Source organism: Astyanax mexicanus, chromosome 5 (genome assembly GCF_023375975.1).
Source record: "Astyanax mexicanus isolate ESR-SI-001 chromosome 5, AstMex3_surface, whole genome shotgun sequence".
In the NCBI taxonomy this organism is placed as follows: domain Eukaryota; kingdom Metazoa; phylum Chordata; class Actinopteri; order Characiformes; family Acestrorhamphidae; genus Astyanax; species Astyanax mexicanus.
Window position 1 is genome coordinate 25584668 of NC_064412.1, and position 20826 is coordinate 25605493.

The 20826-nt window shown below is 36.9% G+C and overlaps 1 protein-coding gene across 1 annotated transcript in view; it reads right to left on the bottom strand.

Annotated features, from left to right (window-relative positions):
* Positions 1-20826, bottom strand: part of lrrc7 (leucine rich repeat containing 7) — a 223839-nt gene that overhangs the window by 179632 nt on the left and 23381 nt on the right. The gene's annotated exons all lie outside the window — the stretch shown is intronic.

The following is a 20826-nucleotide window of genomic DNA, read 5'->3' on the forward strand; positions in this document are numbered from 1 at the left end:
CATTTTTCAGATATTTGTACGTTTCACACTTGTTGTCTTGTAATCTTTATTTTTTTTAGTAGTTGTGGTTTGCACATTACACAAATGATCAGCGACACAAGGTAATAACTTACTTACTTACTAGATATTTTACCAGGAGGACCTTTTTCTCACAAAAACATAATTTTCTCACAAAAACACACAAGAACTAAGGTGTTCCCAAGCAAAAGACACATTAGTTTTTCTTTGAAAATACTGTAGACAACTTGCAAGAAAAAAAAGTGTTGTGTGTGCGCTGATTTACAGAAAATATTTGTGTTAATGACTCTACCATTAGAACAAACTCTGAACATGATTAGGTTAGGGGTTCATGGGAGGTTAAAAAAAACGAGATATTACATCTCACCAAGAACATACTGCTCTCTGAAGATGGTTTAAAGCCCTACCTATCCGGGCGGGATTAGTTTCTCAGGGGGTCCTGGGGTTAAATTATCTTTTATGGGGAGTTCTGTGTGATTTTATTTCTGTCAGGACGGAGTATGTATGTGTTTTTCTTAGATGTCCCCTAATAAAAAATTGCGGGCTAAATTACCTACTATTTTTAGCTGAACTCCTCTGTGGTCCTCCGGTAATTTTAGTTCCGTACGGACGCTGAGTTTCGTCACCTCGTGTTTAATGAAAGAGCTATTTGTCCACTTCCGCGCATCGTCATTACTCTTTGGATGTGTGTTTCCACAGAGATCCACGTAAACACAACAATGGAGGAAATGGAGGAGCTACTGAACGCGATGTCATGTGACTGAGAAAGCCAAAAAACTCACTGGTCCTCCTGTTTTTTTCAATTGCAGTCCAGATGCAAGAGTTTTATCATTGAGTAGCAGTATGAAATATTTTTCACAGATGTCCGGATAGGGCTTAAGACATCCTGGATTAATCACAGCACTAAAAAACAACAAACTATTTGTAGATTAAAGCTAAACGTAAGACTTACTGGTAACTGGGCACAGTGTTGTGTTGGCGTATGAAGAAAACAAAACACATTTCACCAGCAAAAGCTAAATTTAGCTATGAAGCATCGTGGAAGGAGTTTAGTGGTGTGGAGCTGCTTTGCTGCCTCGAGGCCTGGACAGCTTGCAATCATGGAGAGACCAACTTGTGTCAAGAAATTCCTCAGGAGATAACAGAGCGTCTCTGTGAGCCAAAACTCAAACGGCCAAACCGGAGTCTTGACCTCAAACGCACTGTAGTGCTGTACTCTAAACCATAAAACAAGTCCAAAAATACCGATCAGTGATAAATGAAACACAGCTACTTTAGCCCAGTAGAGAGAGAGAAAGAATTCACAAGGTAAAAACAGGGGCTGAGCTAATGGACTGGACACCAGGAAGGCTGTTAGAAGAAACTACAGCTTTTAGTTGGGCTGTTTACCATCTTTATTTGAGTTCCTTTGGGTGCTGGTGAAGGGTTTCGTTTAATAAATGCATGTTTATATTCCTTTGAAGTGTGTCTTTCATCCGAATATATGTATAACAAATGTAATTGTATTAATCACAACCACATTTTGCAATTATTCATGATTAATCACAAGTAAATATTTTCATCTTTGTAATTTTCTGAGAGAAAAAAAAACAAATAAATGTGTAGTATGGAAAGCATTGAAAAACTGACTAGAGTACATTTAAAACATTTATTATTATAATGTTTCCCTATAATTTTGATGATTTTTAAATTAGCATCTGTTAATCTGCTGAGTAAAGGTTTCAGGGAGAGTTTTAGCATCAGACTAAAACAAAGCTCAGACTGGGAAAGGTACAACAGCACAGCTCAAACACTGTGTGTGTGTGTGTGTGTGTGTGTGGAAAAGAGACAGAAAGAGGTAAGACAGCGATAGTTAGTTATGAGATTTAATCCATATTTCATAAATTACATGTAATCTACTTAGTAAACCTAAATAATTCAAATGTCTCTAGGCTTAGAGAATAGAGTGAGTTATACAAAGAAGTTGAGGCCAAACTTGACTTACTTATTATTAATATTAATATTAATTTATATATGTTTGCAGTACCAGTCGAAATTTGCCAACCTTTCTCATTATCATATGTTTATATGCTTTTAATTTAATTGATTTATTTTTCCTACAATCTAAATGTAAGACAGAAGTCATTTAGACTATGTAGAAAAACATGAAAAATTGTCTAGTAACTTGTGTTAAAACAAAATAATTTCAAAGTCATTTCGTGCTCTTATCTGGGGCACTCTTAACTTGTGGTTTGGGAACTCTTAGTCTTCCTTTCCTGGGGTGGTCCTGATGAGAGCCAGTTTTATCATAGCTTATAAATACATGTACAACTGGACTTGAAGATACTTTCAAAGTTCTTGATTATTTTATTTTATTTTTTTTTTCTTTTGACCTTCTTTATTACTTGATTAGGTCTTACCATAGTATGGATTAGAACATTACTCAAATAGAGCTAATCACTGTATACCTGTAACTCTACCTCTTCACAACTTCACAACTGATGCTCTCAAACACATGAGAGGACAAGAAATTCAAGTAATTAACTCTTGACAATTTTGGGCACAGCTGTTAACTGAAAGCCTGAATTCCAGTTGACTCTACCTCATAAAGCTGATTGAGAAAATCCAGCCAACCTGTGCAAAGCTGTCATACAAGCAAGAGCTGCTAATTTGATGAACCTAAAATATAACACTTTTTTTGTTTACTAAATAATTCCATATGTTTGTCTTTATAGTTTGTATGACTTCAGTACTAATCTACAATGCAGAAAATGTCTTCAAACGTTTGACTGGTACTGTGTGTGTTTATACTCTCAGTCATGCTATGAGAACCTAATTCCCCCAGTTACTGACAGTATTCTGTCGCCACACACTCTCAGGACGTCACTATTTCAAACCGGCACTTAATACTCTGCCTCAGGCTTCTTTATGATACTAATCCAGAACAGAAACACACACCACAGGCCACAAGGCATGCAGTTTAAATACTGATCTGCTCCAAATGCACAGACCTCTGTCACTGCATCGGTACATGCCTTCAGAAAGAAAGTGAGTCACAGAAACGAGATGGAATTGCAGGAAATCACTTTTAACCTCAGCATGAGGATAAAGGGGGTCGTGTGAATGATGCCAGTGACTCCCTGTTATAGAAAAGCAGCTTTTTATAGATATATCCCCAAAAGTACCACAAACTCAACCTTAACACATGCAAAATCAAATCAGAGCAACTGTGGCAAAAACATAACTGTCAGTTTACTGTTACAAGCACAGTTAAAGCAGACATTAAACTTACTTATTGTAATGACTGATGCTAAAGTGTAGCATCACCATGGGCAGAGTAACACAGCCAAGCCTTAGCCCTTTTTGGCAACTTTATTTGGCAACCAAAAAACACAGAAAGAGTGAACTTTACAGCAGTTGAACTGCTAAAACTAAACTAAATAACATATGCTTACAAATAAAACACACTTACAGACACAGAAAACCCACAGTCTTCCTGGAAAAAATCCATATGAAGAAGAAAGAAGGTACTAAACATATAGAGAACAACAAAACTGGCCCAGTACGGGTCCAGAGAAAACAAATGGACATGGACATTAAATTCCAGTCCCCAAGTAGCAAAAAATAAAAAATAAAATAAAATATAAATAAAAAAATAAATGATAAAAGTCATTTTTCACTATGAAAAAAAAAACTATTTAAGTGTATTGTTGGAAACAGAGTAATAAAACAACTCACACAGTAACATTTTTTTCATAGGCTCAAACAAAACCATGTTCTAGGCTTAAAATAGCACCAAACAGGAAGTGTTGTGATGTCACCTCCTGGTATTTTGGAGGGAAAACTGTCAATAAAAGTCCCCCAAACAAACACAATAGTTCCCCTGCTGATGGAAGACATGGATGGCACCAACCACAGAAAAAACTGTAGATGAGTATGTTTGTCTTTTTTCTTAGATATGATCTTATATATTTCTTAGATATGATCTTTTTCTTATAAAATGATCTGAATAAATTTTGAGCCAAAGAAAAAAAATCAAAACAAATATTCAAATATCAAGTATTACATTAGTTTTAATTACACTTTTCTTTTTCTGTAGGTAATACTCTTGCTTGTGGTTAAGCCACCAAACAGCTTGTCAATTAATTCATAAAGATCATTTTAACCAACATGTGTCTGTCCATGTCTGTACATACACTTCACTACACTACTTTTCATTGAAATGACAAGTTACAGAACACCATGTTGAATCATGCCTAGATTATATTTGAAAATGGTTAAATATTCTATTTGGTTACAATTCAAAGGTTATGAAGTCTTAGACTGCACAGCATTTTACAAATTAAAATAAAGACTTTCCATTGAAGGGGGAAATTTTGCCAAAACATGCAATTGATCCATGATCGGTTGGTTTGTAGTTGATCTTGAATTAGACAGACCACATGATCCATTTCTTTATGACCTGTTGCAGCACTGCATAACATGCAACTCCTCCTTCAACCAGTAGATACAATATCTTGAACACTGGCAGAAAGCCAGTGTTTATATCTACAACTGGTCTACACCATATCTCACTCAAATACACATTTGTACAATGTACAAAAAGGTTATTGATGACAGGATTGGGGGTTTAATAACTGGGTTTAGAAAGCAGCCATTGTTAGTCTTCACACAATCACACTTAATTTACCTCAGTTCTGAATGTGATTAAAAAAGAAAAGCTAACCAAATACTCCCTGACTTCAAATTACCTTCTGGGAGATTTAAAGGTGAAATCTGGTGTGAAATGGACTTTGGGATGTAATAAAACCTAACGAGTACAAAATTTTGATGATTTTAAAAAAGGCTTTTGGAAAGAGCCAATTTTATGATTTTATTTATTATATTCTGACATTAGCAGATTTACTTAATTTTTTAATATATATTGTTTCTATTACAATTATGTTTTTCAGTAATGTTCCTTATCAAACATGAAAGCTTTATATCTAATGCTTAAAGCTCCACTAGGTAGGATTGAGATTTTGTGCTCGTGGGCTCCCCCTACAGTTGCACAGTGTAATAAATGTTTCAGGTGGATTAGTCTCTCTTTCTTGTTTTCTGGCTTTCACAGGCATATTCGGTCTCTTTCCAGCTTCTGCCACAGTGTCTGTATGTTAGTTTGTAAAGAATGAACCAGTAATCCTTGTAGAACTGTTAGAACTAAAGGTCGGAAAGCAGGTCGCAGTTCTCGCGAGCATTGGTCGCGACTGCCTCAGAAAACTTAGAGTCTGGTTTGAGCTCCGACACAGACATGAGAGCACCGCTATTCCTCCTATTACACCTCAATGCAGCGCTGCAGTGAGTTTCAAGCTGTAATTTTACCTCTTTAAAAAAGATCAAAAATCAAGAAAATCCTTTAAATAAAACAAATGGTGTAATGTCAGGCAGACAATTGACAAATCCTGACCTGTTAAGGGTTTAAAGGAACATCAATCCAATGCATTGGGGCAGGCCGCCCTCAACTAGCTGTGCTTTAAAACGCATCACATTCATTCAGTAGCTACAAAGGCATGATCCTCGCCCTCAGTCGAGGCCTGGCAGAAATAAAACAGAGATAAATTAATAAACGGAGGAGAAGGGGAAAGTGGAGCAACCGTCCCCCAGGTCCTCCATTTCTGGGACGTACCATCAACACTGCTTCCGCTGAGGTAGTGTGAATGCTGGAGCACATCATGTATGTTTATTGTGGAGAGTGGGAGTGCATACACAATCGCTCATCTGATGGGGATGGCCTGAGGCTGAGCGATGAGGATGAGTGAGGAAGCCATGTGAAGTGGGGGGTGGGGGTGGGGGGGGTGAGGTCACTGAGTCACTAAAACAAGTGCACCTTCAGGCAATAAATGAAGCCCATATGGCCTCTCACAGAGTAGATTTCATCCGTGCACCTGCCTGTAGCATTTCTCCGCTTCAAGAACAGATCTGATGTGCAGCGAACGGAGCTGCGCTTTTATGCTGTAGAAATGGCAGTACTTTGTGAACAAAACAAAAACGTGTGTTATACGAGGACAAATGAAACATTTCTTGTAGGTGTGTTAATCTTTAGCCACCTTACGAATTCATTTCCATTTCATTCAAGGTGCCAAGACACAAAGATTAAAAACCAAACAAGTATTGTTTAAGAATTTACAATTTTCCTTCTTTAGTTGGGAAATCTAGTTCATGCTTTGAGACATTACTTAATATTTTATTTAAAATTATTATATTTCCTCCCCAATTTACATGGCCAATTACCCAACCCACTTATTAGGACCTCCCCTATCACTAGTGATTCCCCAACACCAGGAGGGTCAAGAATAGCACATGCTTCCTGCAATACATGTGAAGTCAGCCACCGCTTTTCAAACTGCTGCTAATGCAACATTGCCGAGTAGCCTCACAGCGCACTTAGAGAAAAGTGCAGCGACTCGGTTCCAATGCATCAGCTCACAGACGTCTTGTGCTGATCGTAGTGCTGGGCGATATAACGATATCGATTTGTTTCGCGATAATTTTTCCCTCGATGACGATGATAAGCCTGTGCAATAGAATTCGATAAACATTCATTTCCATTTCCGTCTAAGTGGCGCGGCAAACAACGAAAACACAACGTGTAATCAATCCAGAAGACGCTGGAGCAAATTAATAAATAGTTAAGAAAATTGTAATAGTTATTCTCATGCATGCAACAAAAAACCCTAAAGAATAGTGGAGTATGGCCCGACACACGCAAACAACCATAGTGTTTGTACTTTGGGAATAAACGGCCGCACTGTTCAGCACGTTTTAAATAAATTTTAAGTAAATTTTAAGCACTAAATGTAATTAATTCAATTTATATTAGGACCTCGGGGCAGGTGCTGCAAAAATGTGTATGTGGGGCGCGGATTAAAGGAAGAGGTTTTTTTGCGGAGCGGTAACAGGACAAAAACACCTTAAGAATGATGTCTAAATGACTTTCCTCTAATCTAATATAATTTAACATGGTTTAAGGATATAAAATAATTTCTAAACAAACGAACTTTTTAATATTGAGCTTATGGCCCAAGTGCAAAAACACAAAATCATTTATCATTTAGATTATCTGCCTGAACGCGAGCCCGAACCCGAGCTTGAACGCCAGCCTGACTCAGGCGCTGCATGAACTCGGGCCGGTCGAGAACACCGCTTTCCTCTCAGATTAGGCGGAAGAAAATGGTCTTTTTTTTTATGTAACAAATCACACTGTGATTTTTGTGATATTTCCCCAATTACAGCTCAGCTGCGCGTTTAAAGCTCAACGCATGAATTAATCGGTGCGCTGTGCGCCGCGCGTGCTCGCGGGGGATTTGACGCGTCTGTCAAGCAAGTTAATGGACCGTTTTGGGGGCAGAGATTAAGAAGTACAGCAGGTACATCTCAGATTTGTAGTTTAATGCTCTACTAAATTACTGGCTTTAAAACTGGCTCATGATATGGTCGGTTCTGGCTGGATTTTTTCCTGCCTACAGGCTGCATTTGACGGAAAGCAGCTCCTCAGTCAGACAACAGTGTCAGCATACAAATCGTGTGCGTTTCCTACAGGACAAACCATTTAAAAGTGCAGATAAACTCATTAAAAAATCACACAGTGTCTGTCTGGCTTAAAATACTTTTAATAAGGTACAGCTTTTAAATTAATAAATCAACATTCATTAAAAATCCGTGAGAAGTTCTGTATGCTAAATGACAAGCTAAGCTAATAAGCTAATAACATTTAATAATAACAGAAAAATAGATATGAATTTGGAAAATAACCAACTAAAGTGAGCTCAAAATACAATAATAAATATAATCTAACGAATTTCAAAATATAAATTAGAAATATTGAACTTCAATATTAAATTCAACTTCAACTACAAAAAACGCAAGGACCGATAGAACATAACGAACAGAAAAAAATAAATTTGAAATTGGAAAAAAAGTTCAAAATGCTAAAAGAAATAAAACCTAACGAATTTCAGAATATAAAATCTAAATATTGCACTGCAGCAGTACAAAAGCCTAAGTGCTTAAACAAACAAACCAAAAAACAGCCTATCACAAATCATTTTTTGAGCCCGACCCAGCTGAGGAAAAGGTGGGAAATCTTTTTTTTTCCGGCTGGGTCTTGGAAAACTTTGTGGTGAATTAAAGGGGCCGAGTTGCAATTTTTGTTTTACTTTAATCAGTTTTTAATCCGTCTTTTTAAAAACAAATATTCCAATATTGGCTGCCAATCAGTGCCCAATATTCTGAGCTCAAAAAACGCTATTCGGGCCAGCCCTACTAATCTAATATAATTTAACATGGTTTAAGAATATAAAATAATTTCTAAACAAACGAAATATTTAATATTGAGCTTATAGCCCAAGTTTTTTTTTCAGTCATGGAAAATTGGAAAAAATTGGAAAAAAGCCCGAGTTCATGCAGCGCCTGAGTCAGGCTGACGTTCAAGCTCGGGTTCTGGCTCGCGTTCATGATTAATTTGTTTTTTTTAAAAACTAATATTGGAATATTCGCTACCAATTACTGCCAAATATCCGGAGCTCAAAAAATGCTATTCGGGCCAGCCCTAATAATTATGGAGATACAGAAAAAAATATTGTGATAAAACTTCCACTTTAAGTGTGACACAAAGTGATTTGATTTATATCGTGATACATATCGATATCGACTGATAGGGAAAACTATATCGTGATAAGATTTTTTCCCATATCGCCCAGCTCTAGCTGATCGACATCACCCTTTGGATGAACTCAGATAGAGTTAGGCCAATTGTGCTCTCTCAGGGCTCCGGTAGCCGATGGCAAGCTACATGAACAGGATTCGAACCGGCGATCTCCTAATCATAGTGGCAGCACTTAGCCTGCTGGACCACTCTAAGCCCACATGCTTCGAGACATTACTAAAGAACACGCTTTTCACATGCATTTCCGTACAGGCTGTGTGATAAAGAACCTTTAAAATGAATCTTGCACTGAAAAAGGCTTGGGGACTGAGGTGGTAGAGTAATATTACAGGATTTTACACAAATACACAACTTGTGCCATAACCAGAGTTACAGTGCATTCGGCAGCTTTTTTCTCACTATTACAGTCAGTGAGGCATTGTAAAAATTTTATTTTAAAAGAATCCATACTTTCGAAAGGAAACCATATTCACCATTGTGCTGGACATAGATGAAATTTAGTCCATTTAGGCAGTAAATACATACACACACACACACACACACACAATGGTAGAGTGAGAAAACATTCCCAGAGCAGTGGGCAGCCTTTGCTGCAGCAATTAACAGCCTTAACATTAGATGTTTGGCAAACCCAGGTATTAAAACGCATAATCCTGTAATCAATAACTCAGTGCTCTAACCACCAATGCCCTAACAAGGCTACTTACTGACTGTTTAAGACAACCTGCAATTAAAAGGGTTCTTATTTTATGCTAATTTTTAATTCAAATTTATTTAAACTGTAAACAAAACAGCATATATGTTTACCATAGCTTTGGGCAGATTTAAGTTTATTTAAACATATAGGAATACACTGACAGCATGTTTAAATTTGAGGGTAAATAAGTACATATATCCCAGTCAAAACCTGGCAACCAGCAGCATGAGACCAACATCTCACTTTTAACATCTGATACAGGTTATATATTCTATTGCAAATAAAATGTGAGTCTATGAGATGAACCATCCAAGACATGTTTGGTTACTGATGCAGGTTTGGAGTGGAGCTACAAGGCTAACCCAACTAATAGAACATGTAATGGAAGTCTGTCAGTGTCACTCTAATTTATTTTCACTGACATTTATTGTCATCTATTATATTGGCTGAAGCTTTGTAGCTTCAGCTATGTTTATCTATATTGATGACATATGGAGTAAAGGGCAATTTGTGTGAATTGGATATTTTGTAAAAAATTATGTGACCCCACAAGGGATCTGATGTTATTACAAGGTCACAAAACCTTGCTTTGGGTCTCTATGGAACCCTTTTTGCTAAGTATATATATATATATATATATATATACTTGTTTATATGCCAGCAGGGCCAGCGATGGCCATTTGGGTGCCCTACCTTTTGGGTGCCCTACATTTGGGGCCACACAAATCCTTTGTGTGAATTAATAATAATTCAGTATATCCAATTCTGGATTATGCAAAACCAAATGGCCATTTTTCCGAAGTTTGACCTTCTGTTACTCCAAAATGCCACAGTAATATAACTCTATACTAATACAATTAATAGAATGTAAAGGGCTCTTCATTCTTCGTTTTATTAGCTGGTTTTAGAGGACTCTGACTTTTTTCCTTAGTTTGACTTCCCATTACTCCAAATGTCTACAGTAATATCACTTATAATTTTAATGATTATTAGTGTGGAATGTGTTCTTCATTAATTAAATGATCTCATTTGGTAAGAGTTTGATTCACTGATTTTATAAGACTCCAAATTCTGCTTTATGCAAAACTGAATGATCACTTTTTCTATGTCCGACATCCCATTACTCCAAATTTCTACAGAATTATCACTAATAACTTTTAGGATTAATAGTGTGGAATGTGTTCTTCATGGATTTAATGGTGTCATTTGATAACAGATTGATTTGCTGGTTTTATAGGACTCCAAATTCTAGTTTATCCACAAACGAATAATCACTTTTTCTATGTTTGGCATCCCATTACTCCAAACTGCTACAGTTATATCACTAAAAAACATATAACTTAAATACATGAGAATAAGATCTTTATAGATTTTGTGGTGCAATATGATAAACACTGATTTATGTTTTGTAAGACTCTTACTTAAAATATACATATAATCAATAATGTTGGAAATAGGCAGTTTGTCTCATTTTGCCATCCCATAACTACAGTTCTAAAGTAAAATAATTAGAAACGTATATGATTAATACTATGTAAAAATACATTCATTAGTGGTTTGATTTGATAAATCTTTAATAAGACTTTAAATTGTGGTCTATTCAAAACGTAATGCTTAAGAAAAGAGATAACCATAAGGATATATAATAATATATAATCCCAGTAGGGGCAGATACGCTCTAAAAAAACAGAGGTACGATATGATTACCTTTTTGTACTCAAAGGTACATTCTTCATAATTGTACCCTCCAAGGTACAATATTGGTCTTTACAGGGTCAGATTTGTTCCCTCTGAAGTACAAAGTAATTTCTAACAGCAACAAGTACATATTTGTACCATTTAACCAGCCAAAAGGTACATTCTATATTTTGTATCACTGTACTAATTAACAATATATATATTTTAATTGCACATTTTTTATTTGAAAACCAGACAATTCTGGATCATCAAGTTCTTGACACATATTCAGTTGATGATAATATTTTTATATTTTTTATAATCTTTACTGGCACAAAAAACTTGGGTACAAAAAAAGAATTTTACTGAAAGGTACTTTTTTGTACTTCAATATAAGGAACAGCCCCAGCGACAAGCTTTATACTCTTTTAGGTACAAATCTGTACTTACTTTTCTTAGTGTGTATTACACTACCTAAAATCATTAAAATAGTTCAGTCTGGCTTTACTTTACCTTTTGGTAATATATGGATTTAAAAATAGTCCACACAGTAAGACATTTGGTAAACGCAGGCAGCTAAACAACCCTCTGGCTCTGTGGAATCAAATTACAAGAAAGATTAAGTGTGATACCCATAATCTCGATTTTATATGCACAGTCATTACACGCCTCACCAAAGCGATGGAGGCACTGGCATGATAAACATTGCCTGATGTTATGCATCTCCTTCAAATATGAAACAGTCTAGTGTGAGTGAAAGTCATATTAGATAGAAGTCTAATGGTGAAACCCAGGGGGGTGTCCAGGCATCCCAGAATGCCTTGCACTGGCCTACTTTGATATTTCTGGTGTCCCCGCATTTTCTTGCTGCAATGTTTCTGCAGAAACTGTGCGCTCAACAAATGAGGCCTTTGCAAGATGAAGGAACGTTGAAAGCACGACACGGGCAGCTGCTGTGGAGCGAAAGAAAGGATCTATCATTACTGCAAAAGCATGTTAGCTCCAGTCACATCCTCCGAGCAGTGCACAATCACAGCTCCAGCAAGCAGATGACTCATGTTAGGTAATCAGCTGGAAATATGAGGTGCTTAAACAACACAAACCACAGATCAGAGTCACACATGTTTACTTAAATTAAATACAATGCAAATCTAAACTGCAGTAAATTTCAGTTTATTGATCGACTTTGTTCTTTCTAATCATGTCTACAGCATAATTGAAGTGCTTTTAAGATAAGCTTTGTTTGCATAAGGTTTACAAAATTTCCCAGCATTGTCCATGTGTTTGTAACATTGTCTATCTACACTTGGTCCAGTTAGTTTTGGTTTTACACTACAGTTTAATCAGTGAAAAACAGCTTTATTATCTTCCTTTCACACTGTTCTTCAATCATCAGGACCCCATAGGACCACCACAGAGCAGCTATTATTTAAGTGGTGAGGCATTATCATTGGCATGGTGGTGTTGTATGCTCATTGATTTTTCCAACAAGAGTTCCAACAAAGTTGGAGCATCTCATGATGACGGTAGGAGAGAATCCTGGTTTCAAGCATTTAATAAAAGAGCTCGAGTCCCGTTCCAACATTCTATCACCAAAAACGAAACATGGTTATAATGAAGTTCCATTGTTATTATGACGTTAATAAAGGTGAGGCTATACAGAACGCCCAGCCTTCTTTTTTTTTTTCCACCAACCGTACTGAAAACATACCAAACTGTGGAATTTATACCGAGGTGTGAACCGAACCGTGGAGTTTCTGTATCGTTACACTCCTAGTTTATAAAATTGTCTACACATGGTCTAGTTCGTTTTGGTTTCACACTGCAGTTTAGTGAGTGCAAAATCGATTTATTATCCTCTTTTCACCCTGTTCTTCAATGAGCACAACTCAACAGGACCTCAACATATCATGCATTGTTTGGCTGGTGGGAGATTCTTATTGACACTCATATGGTGGTTAGTGTGTTAGTGTGTGTTGTGCTCGGATAAGTGGATCAGACACTGAGCAGTGCTGCTGGAGTTCTTAAACAATTTGTCTACTCTACTAGATGTTCCTACCTAGCTCCTCCACCTTGTAAATGTAAAGCCAGACAAAGAAGCTCTGAATCTGTTGCTGCACAGTTTGTGTTGTTCATCCTCTAGTCCTTCATTGGTGGTCACAGGATGATGCCCACAGGAGGCTGTAACACTGGGGTGTTTAAAAAACCCAGCAGCACTGCTGTGTCTAATCCACTCGTACCAGTGCAACACACACTAACACACCACCATCACCACCACCATGTCGATCAGTGTCACTGCATGGCTGAAAAGGATGACCCACCATCCAAATACCCAAATGCTTTGTGGTGGTCCTGTAGGGTCCTGACTATTGATGAACAGGGTGAAAGGAGGATAATAATAATGTTCTAAGATCTAAGAGTGCTCCGAGCTATATGAGCAAAAGAGCAGGAAAATTAAATGATGGATGTAGAAACAGGAATCATTGGTCATAATGTTTGATGTGTATGTTTGATGTGTATGCTCAGTGTATGTTGCATAATAGTTTAGCTTTACATTTTTTCCTCTCTTAATAGTATTTTTGTCTGTAAATTATGGCTGTAAAATATATTAGAAAATCTGTTTTTTTGTTTTTTTTTATACAAGATATAAAAAATCTGAAACAGCAGTTTGCTGAGATGATGCATGAAATGAAAAGTGCAACCATGTGATCTCTATTTTATTAAAATCTTTTTATTGTTTAATTACAGTTAGTTATGCTCATACTCAACATTATTCTTTGTTAAGGTTTTTTAACATATCATACTGTTTATCACCATTTCTCTTATCGCATATTGATATATGAATTTTTTGACACATCACCTAGCCTTTCCTGGAATCCTAATGTCCTCAAATGTCATGAGGAATAACAACATAAAGGGACTTTTATTCTGACAGTCTTTTACAAAAGAGTGATGGAGTATTGCATCATTATTAGCACACAAATTGACCTTCATGGTGCAACGACAAGATAACCAGCCATTCCACAAAAAAGATGGTAACTAGAATGCTTAACGTGTCATTTGTAAGTGTGAATTCTCACATATTCAAGCTATCAAACTTCTAAAAAAATTAATTACCATTAAATTAAACACCACTTTCCTTCTCATTCCACTGATGCGAATGATGTGAATGAACTACATGTATTCAGACACTAAAATTCTACAATCTTTTCTTAGTTAATGTTCATGTTTAAAATTTATTTATGTCAACAATTAAAATAGCTGGTTAGGCAACATGCATCTCAGTTAGATAATTAAAAAAAAATGTAAATCATATACAGGGTTCTATCGAAACATCCTGTCCAAGGCATATCACGATGCTTATTGCTATCTTACACCCTGCCAACAGTCTTTGGCAGGGTGTAAGATGTTCACGCCTTTCACCTGCATTGTTTAAATAGCTATGGGGCTTGTGAATATATCTACACCAATGGGTGTGGTGGTCCGCGTGTGAGCTGTATTCAGGAAAATTTCTGGCATATTGCTATCTTGACAATAGAAAACACAGGTGCTCCATTGACCGAATAAAACCTAGGCAGATGTCAAAAAATCAGAGATTCATTGCTATCTTGGCAGTAAATTGTCAACCCATAGTGTGTGCCAGTTTCCGTAAATTCCGTAAATCACAGCGTAAAAAGGGAAGGTCTGTTTCTTCTGTTGAGAAGCATTGGACACATCCAGGTAGCTGTGCCGTTGAAATAGCAACCGCCTTAAAGGGCGACATGCTGATTTTTTCATTGCACTTTATGCCCAAAAAACTTTCAAAATAAAAGAGAATTATTACATCGATTTAGCAAGTTTTGATCCATGCAATGCATACTTATCCTGTTGTTATGATAGCAAAGACACACTGTTGTGCCCTGAATCAAGCTGCATGGCGCATGTACAGTTTGCAGCTTATCTAAAGAACGCTAAAATAGAGCCCATTGTGTCAGTCCTTATGTAAGGACCTTTTTAGAACTTCTTATTTCTTTTTAATGTGGTTAATTAAGCCATTGGTTCAACCACAATATTATATGTTTTTTTTGTTGTGCAGTATGGAAGGGGGCTTAGGGGTTCTCTTGGTGTTGGCTTATAAGATGGACAAGAGCCTCCGCCAGTGGGCTGCTATTTCATAATACACCTATTTCTCGTTTGATGTCTTTCTTTATCTTTCATGATCTAAATAAATTTTGCTCAGCTGAACTATGGCCAGGCCTTGTTACTTCACCTCTGGTGATGCTACAATATTGCAACAATGCGCTGTGACATATGAAGTGATAAAGAGGCAGATAAAACTATAAACATGCAACATAACATGGTCTACTGTATTAAACTTACAAAGCTTCCCCAAATGGAATCATATCTTAGTGAACTTAATGCTGAATCATCATTTCATTAATAACTATTGCAGCATAATCTTCTTTGCACTGTGTGATAGTGGTTCAGGGAGGAAATCTCATCTAGTCGGAAATGCAATCAGTTGATATTTTTTGCCATTACTGAAGCTATTCGTCTTGATCTGGAGTGTATGAATGACTTCCTAATGTTGGAGTAATGTGCTGAACACTCATTTTTTTCTCGAGCTGGAGCAGAGGCAGACTAGAACCATCATCCCATTATTGTGGAAAATAACAGATTTTATTTTTTGATTAAAACAGTAAGTTAGTGAGACAGTGAGGTCAGTAGGTGTCATCATATGTTTTACTGGTTTTACAGAGGATATTTCATGACTTTGACCCCAACAGTGTAGAACGATTGCTTACAGCCTTGAAAATGACACAACGCTGCCATTCACAACAAAGTCACACAGGAATTTATTCACGCTCCCTGCTAAGCCACTTCCTGACCAATCAGATGTCTGCAGTGTGATGCAGGAAGTCACTTTATTGGCATTCTCTTCCAGGTGCGTTTGTGTGATTGACAGTGTGATAGTCCAGCCTTCAGTTTGGTGGGCAGATCTGTATGTGTCAGGGGAGGGTAAGTTAGAATTTTGATTGATTAGAAAAAAATGCATAGTAAAAAGCATCCTTGAAAATTGGATTCTAGGTAGGGAATATTGTCAGGTTCATAATTATTTGGGCAGAGACATCACCACAGCGGATTTGAAATGAAAAAAAAAATCGATGTGATTGAAGGGTAGACATTTCACAGACAAACTGGATAATTACTTAACTTTTAGGACAAACATATTATTTCATGAATAAAAATTAGGGAATAAAAGCCTTCGAGTTCATTCCAAATGTTGAATACACGTGCCAACTAAACACCTTACACTGTAAGTTGTTGGATTTGCATGGAATTATGGGAACTGTAGTCCTATTTTCTTGATACTCTCCCCCACCTATACTCAACTGTACTCTGTTATTTATTTTGTTCATTTTGGTGTTATTTGTGGGTTTTTATGTTGTTTTATATGGGTGGAGGTGTTTTATTTGTTTCTTTAGTTTAGTTGTGATATTTTCAATGGTGGAGCGTTATTTACCCTCCTGGTGCTAGAGAGGAGGGTGAATAAGAGCCTATATTATTGGATTATATTAGTGGACTGCCCTTGTTACTCTGCCCACAGTGACGCTACAATATACTGTATATTATCATGTTCATTTTATGCTTTTGTGGATGTTCTTATTAAATTAGGACAAGACTGAAAAACAGCTTCATTCCAGAAGCTGCAAGACTCTTAAAGTCCACCAAGCCAACAAACTGTACTGATACTATTTGAAGACATTTACAAATTTAAAACAACACCGACCCTTTACCCGCACTGAGACACTTGTTAAAATGTTAATGCTATTTATTCACACCTATTTATGCTGCTACATGATAAGTGACTTATTCATTTGCACTCATGTTGCTACTACTTCCTTACTGTATATATTCTATTTTATATTATCTATTTTACTCTTTATTTTATATTTTATTTTTATTTTATTATCTTACATAACAATTGCTCTTTGAATGTAACTGGACCGTGAGCTTCCAATTTCGTTCCACCTCATGTACCACACGAGAGGGAGAGTTATCGCGAATAACATCACAACAGTTTTTTTATGCTTTAATATTAAAGTAGTTCCACAACAAGCGGACTGTAACAGAACTGTAACTACAAAACGGCTTACGGTTTATACGTTAGCTTGAATTCAAAATTCGGGGTTAAGGGGGTTAGTAAACATTAGGACCTTATAATAACGCTGAAACTCTCCTCTCCTGCTCCATGGAGTCGTCTTCATGTGAAAGCTGCACTTTTGTGAGCATTTCTGCCTGTTTTGCTGGGTGGTGTTGGTTAGCTAGCCGGCTGGACTGTGGTTAGGTTAGTGTAGCTTGCCTTAGCTTAGCATTAGCTTAGCTTAGCCTAGCCTGGCTGGTTACTGTTCCGGCTGTGAGACTGACGCCGAGGTGAATGATGGATTTTCTTTCTCTTTTTTCCAAAAAAGACAAGCGAGCACATTGGGCTGTGGGTGAGCGTTCCTAGGCGGGGCACTACCCTGTGCTAAGCTAATGCTTCTGCTGCTGGTGCTCGTGGAGACGATGATACAAAAATGCCTTGTACGTATAGGCGTTACTCGTGAGAAGGCCGTGCTGTTATCACAAATATCAGCATGGTTATAACACTTCTCAAACAATCAGATTGTTAGGTCGGAACTAACTAGTGCTGGGTGATATGGAAAAAAATCATATATCACAAAAAGAATTTTTGAATATCACGATAACGATATATATCATGATATACCATATTTAAGTATGTTTTCAGTTTTCTTCGAAAATAATGTGACAAAATAGTATCATTGCATTTTTCCAACTTTATTTCAAAGTGACATTAAACCAAACTTTCACAAATGAGAATTAATACCTTTTAGTGCAGCAATATATATATATATATATATATATATATATATATATATATATATATATATATATATATATCAAATGAAAACAGATGAGGTAGATGCAGTAGCTATTTTTTTCAAAAGAACAATGCATCTCCAATGTTCAGCTCTCATGAGTTTAATAACGTAAAGCATATCGCAAACCAGCGTGTCCGCCAAATAACATAAAGCAGCGTCATGTCACAAAACCACATTATGAAGCTTTTTTTGCGAAGATTACTTTATTATCATTTATATAAACCAAGTTTATGCAAAGGGACCCTTCCAATACATTTCATCGTAGCCTACTTTATTTGCATGAATAATTGATGAAATTAATGTAGAAACGATAGGGACGATAGATGGTAAGTAGAACGATAGACACTTTTCTATCGTCCCCACGATATTTATCGTCATATCGCACAGCATTAGAACTAACTGTTGTACAAATAACCATAAAGTCTGCTTGAATCCTTGCATCTTATGCCCCTATCACTAGCATTGTAAGCCTGTTGGGAGCATCGGCTACATGCGCTGTATTTGGGAATGCTGAGGGCCAAAGGAGGTGGGCTATTTGCCAAAAGTTTGAACTCCTTATCATGTTTCACTTCACCCCAAGTCTATTTCACATCAGATTCCTGCTTTAATGGTGCAGGTTGATTGCACCATGCCACTGCTTTCAGTCTTAGCGTTAATTTTCCGTTCTTCCAGAAGCAGTGGTGAGTGGACGGGGTGAGCAGATGTGTGTGTGAGAGTGTGGAGATTGTAAGAGCTGATTGAGTGGATGGGGTCAGGGAGGAAATGCCTGGCTCTGTGCTGCAGTACTCCTGGGGAGATGAACAGAGAGAATGCTTTATTTGCGACTGCACACGGAGAGGCCTGCGCCTGCGCCGCGCCGCGCTGCCTGAGTGGGCCGGCCGGCAGTCGTGCTACACAGGGTTGCCATGGAAACTGCAGGGAACGGAGGAGAAAGTGCAAGACAGCGGATGTGAATTAAGTTCTCGTCATTTTGTCACCTACTGAGTCCGAGCTGCGCGGATTCTGACAAGACACTAAAACGCTCGCTTTACGTAATGCTTAGCGTTTAAACCGAGTTGGCTTTAATAAGACGCTGAGCGTGTGCGTGCCACTTTACTGCCACTGTAGAGGCAAGTGTGGGGGATTTTTTACAGCACTGATGAATTCTGGGTAGAAGAGAGCACTGCTCTCTTTATGTACTGTATCTCTCTGCTGAAAGATCAGACGCTATATCATCAAAGGCAGCATAAAACAACATAAAACAGCATACCACCGTATTGATTACTGTAACAGTTGAGTTGTGATCATATATTTCAGCACAGATATGAAGCATCTGCACCATCAATGCAGATAGCGTCTATAAAACTGCATAAGCAGACTCCCTGCAAAGCGAATGAAAAGTGTAGCCATGGCTCCATCTACTGAGCAGAGCTGGACAGAGGCGAACATCACACCTCTGCTGCTGCTGCTGCTGCTGCTGAGGAGAAGAAGCCTCTTTACTGCAGGCTTCTGTGAAAACCAGACCTGTCCAACATGTGCTGATTATTGTATGATGTCATTCATTTTCCCACAATATATTTTTCAGCGGCAAATAAATCAAGTAAAGCAATAAGTCCTAAAAAAATGGATGCACTAAAGACATTTTATAGTCATTCTATCTATAGAAAATGTTCAATTTTGGACTGGAAAAAATGCCAGTTATTTTTATTTTCTAACATTTAAACTGAAACTATGTTTATACATACATAATGCTTTTTCCAGCCTTAGGAGGCAGCCAAAAAAAATAAGTGGGTGTTGCCTTGGGTGTTATGTCAACAAGGAGGGCAAACATGTATAAGTTGACACTAAAATTATTATATATAAATTACATGGAAGACTGATTACAACAATAAGAATTTTTTATCAACTAATTCATTCGTTCATGAAAGAGAGAGAGAGAAACTACAATGTAACCAGAAATCACAAGGTGATGAAAAAATGAGAGAGACAAGAGTTCAGGAGTTGCAAGAACAGAAATGAGTAAGTAAAAGTCAGTTCTTTTTTATTTTTTTGCTAATTATTTCACTATTAAATGTTCTTCTCTGGGTTATAACTGCAATAAAAGAACTAATAAAACAGTAATGTTACAATATTACAATATAATGACTTTAAAATAAATAGCAATACTTATAATAAATAAATAATAATAAAAAAAAAAAACCTTATTATTGCAATTAAAATTGTAAAAAAAAAAACATTTAGGTTAAGTATGCAATCCCCTTAAACTCATCACTGTGGTGACAAGCCCTTCTGTTGTGCTTGGAATAGCAAATAAAATTAAACAATTAATAACATATTAATAATAATTCATTTACAAACTAATATTGCGTAACTGATGGTTCAAGAAGGTTGGGTTTTATTGTTTAACCAACATATATATATATATATATATATATTTTTTTTTTTACAAAAATAAATACTGACACAGAATGATCCTTACATAATGCTGAAAACATGCAGCCCTGCTTAAGGCCAGACTTGGAGGTAGGCCTCATTAATCCACATGACATACTGGACTCATCTGTTCCATTAGTTCAGGTAGGCCTCCACCCCCAATTAGGAGCACTAAAATGTATGAGGACTGCCGCAAAATGATTAGACATGGCATGAATGGAAAAAGTAAATTGTTTTTAATAGCAAAAAAGGCCTGCAATTTATATCCATTCTTCAACTACATGAGATTTTCTTAGCGACCTAATTTAGTAATTGCCCAGTCTGTTAACTGACCCATATCGATACTGTCAATGTTCTTGAATAACCGGGAACTAAAATAGATAACGTTTTACTGAGATCATTTACGAATTTGTAGG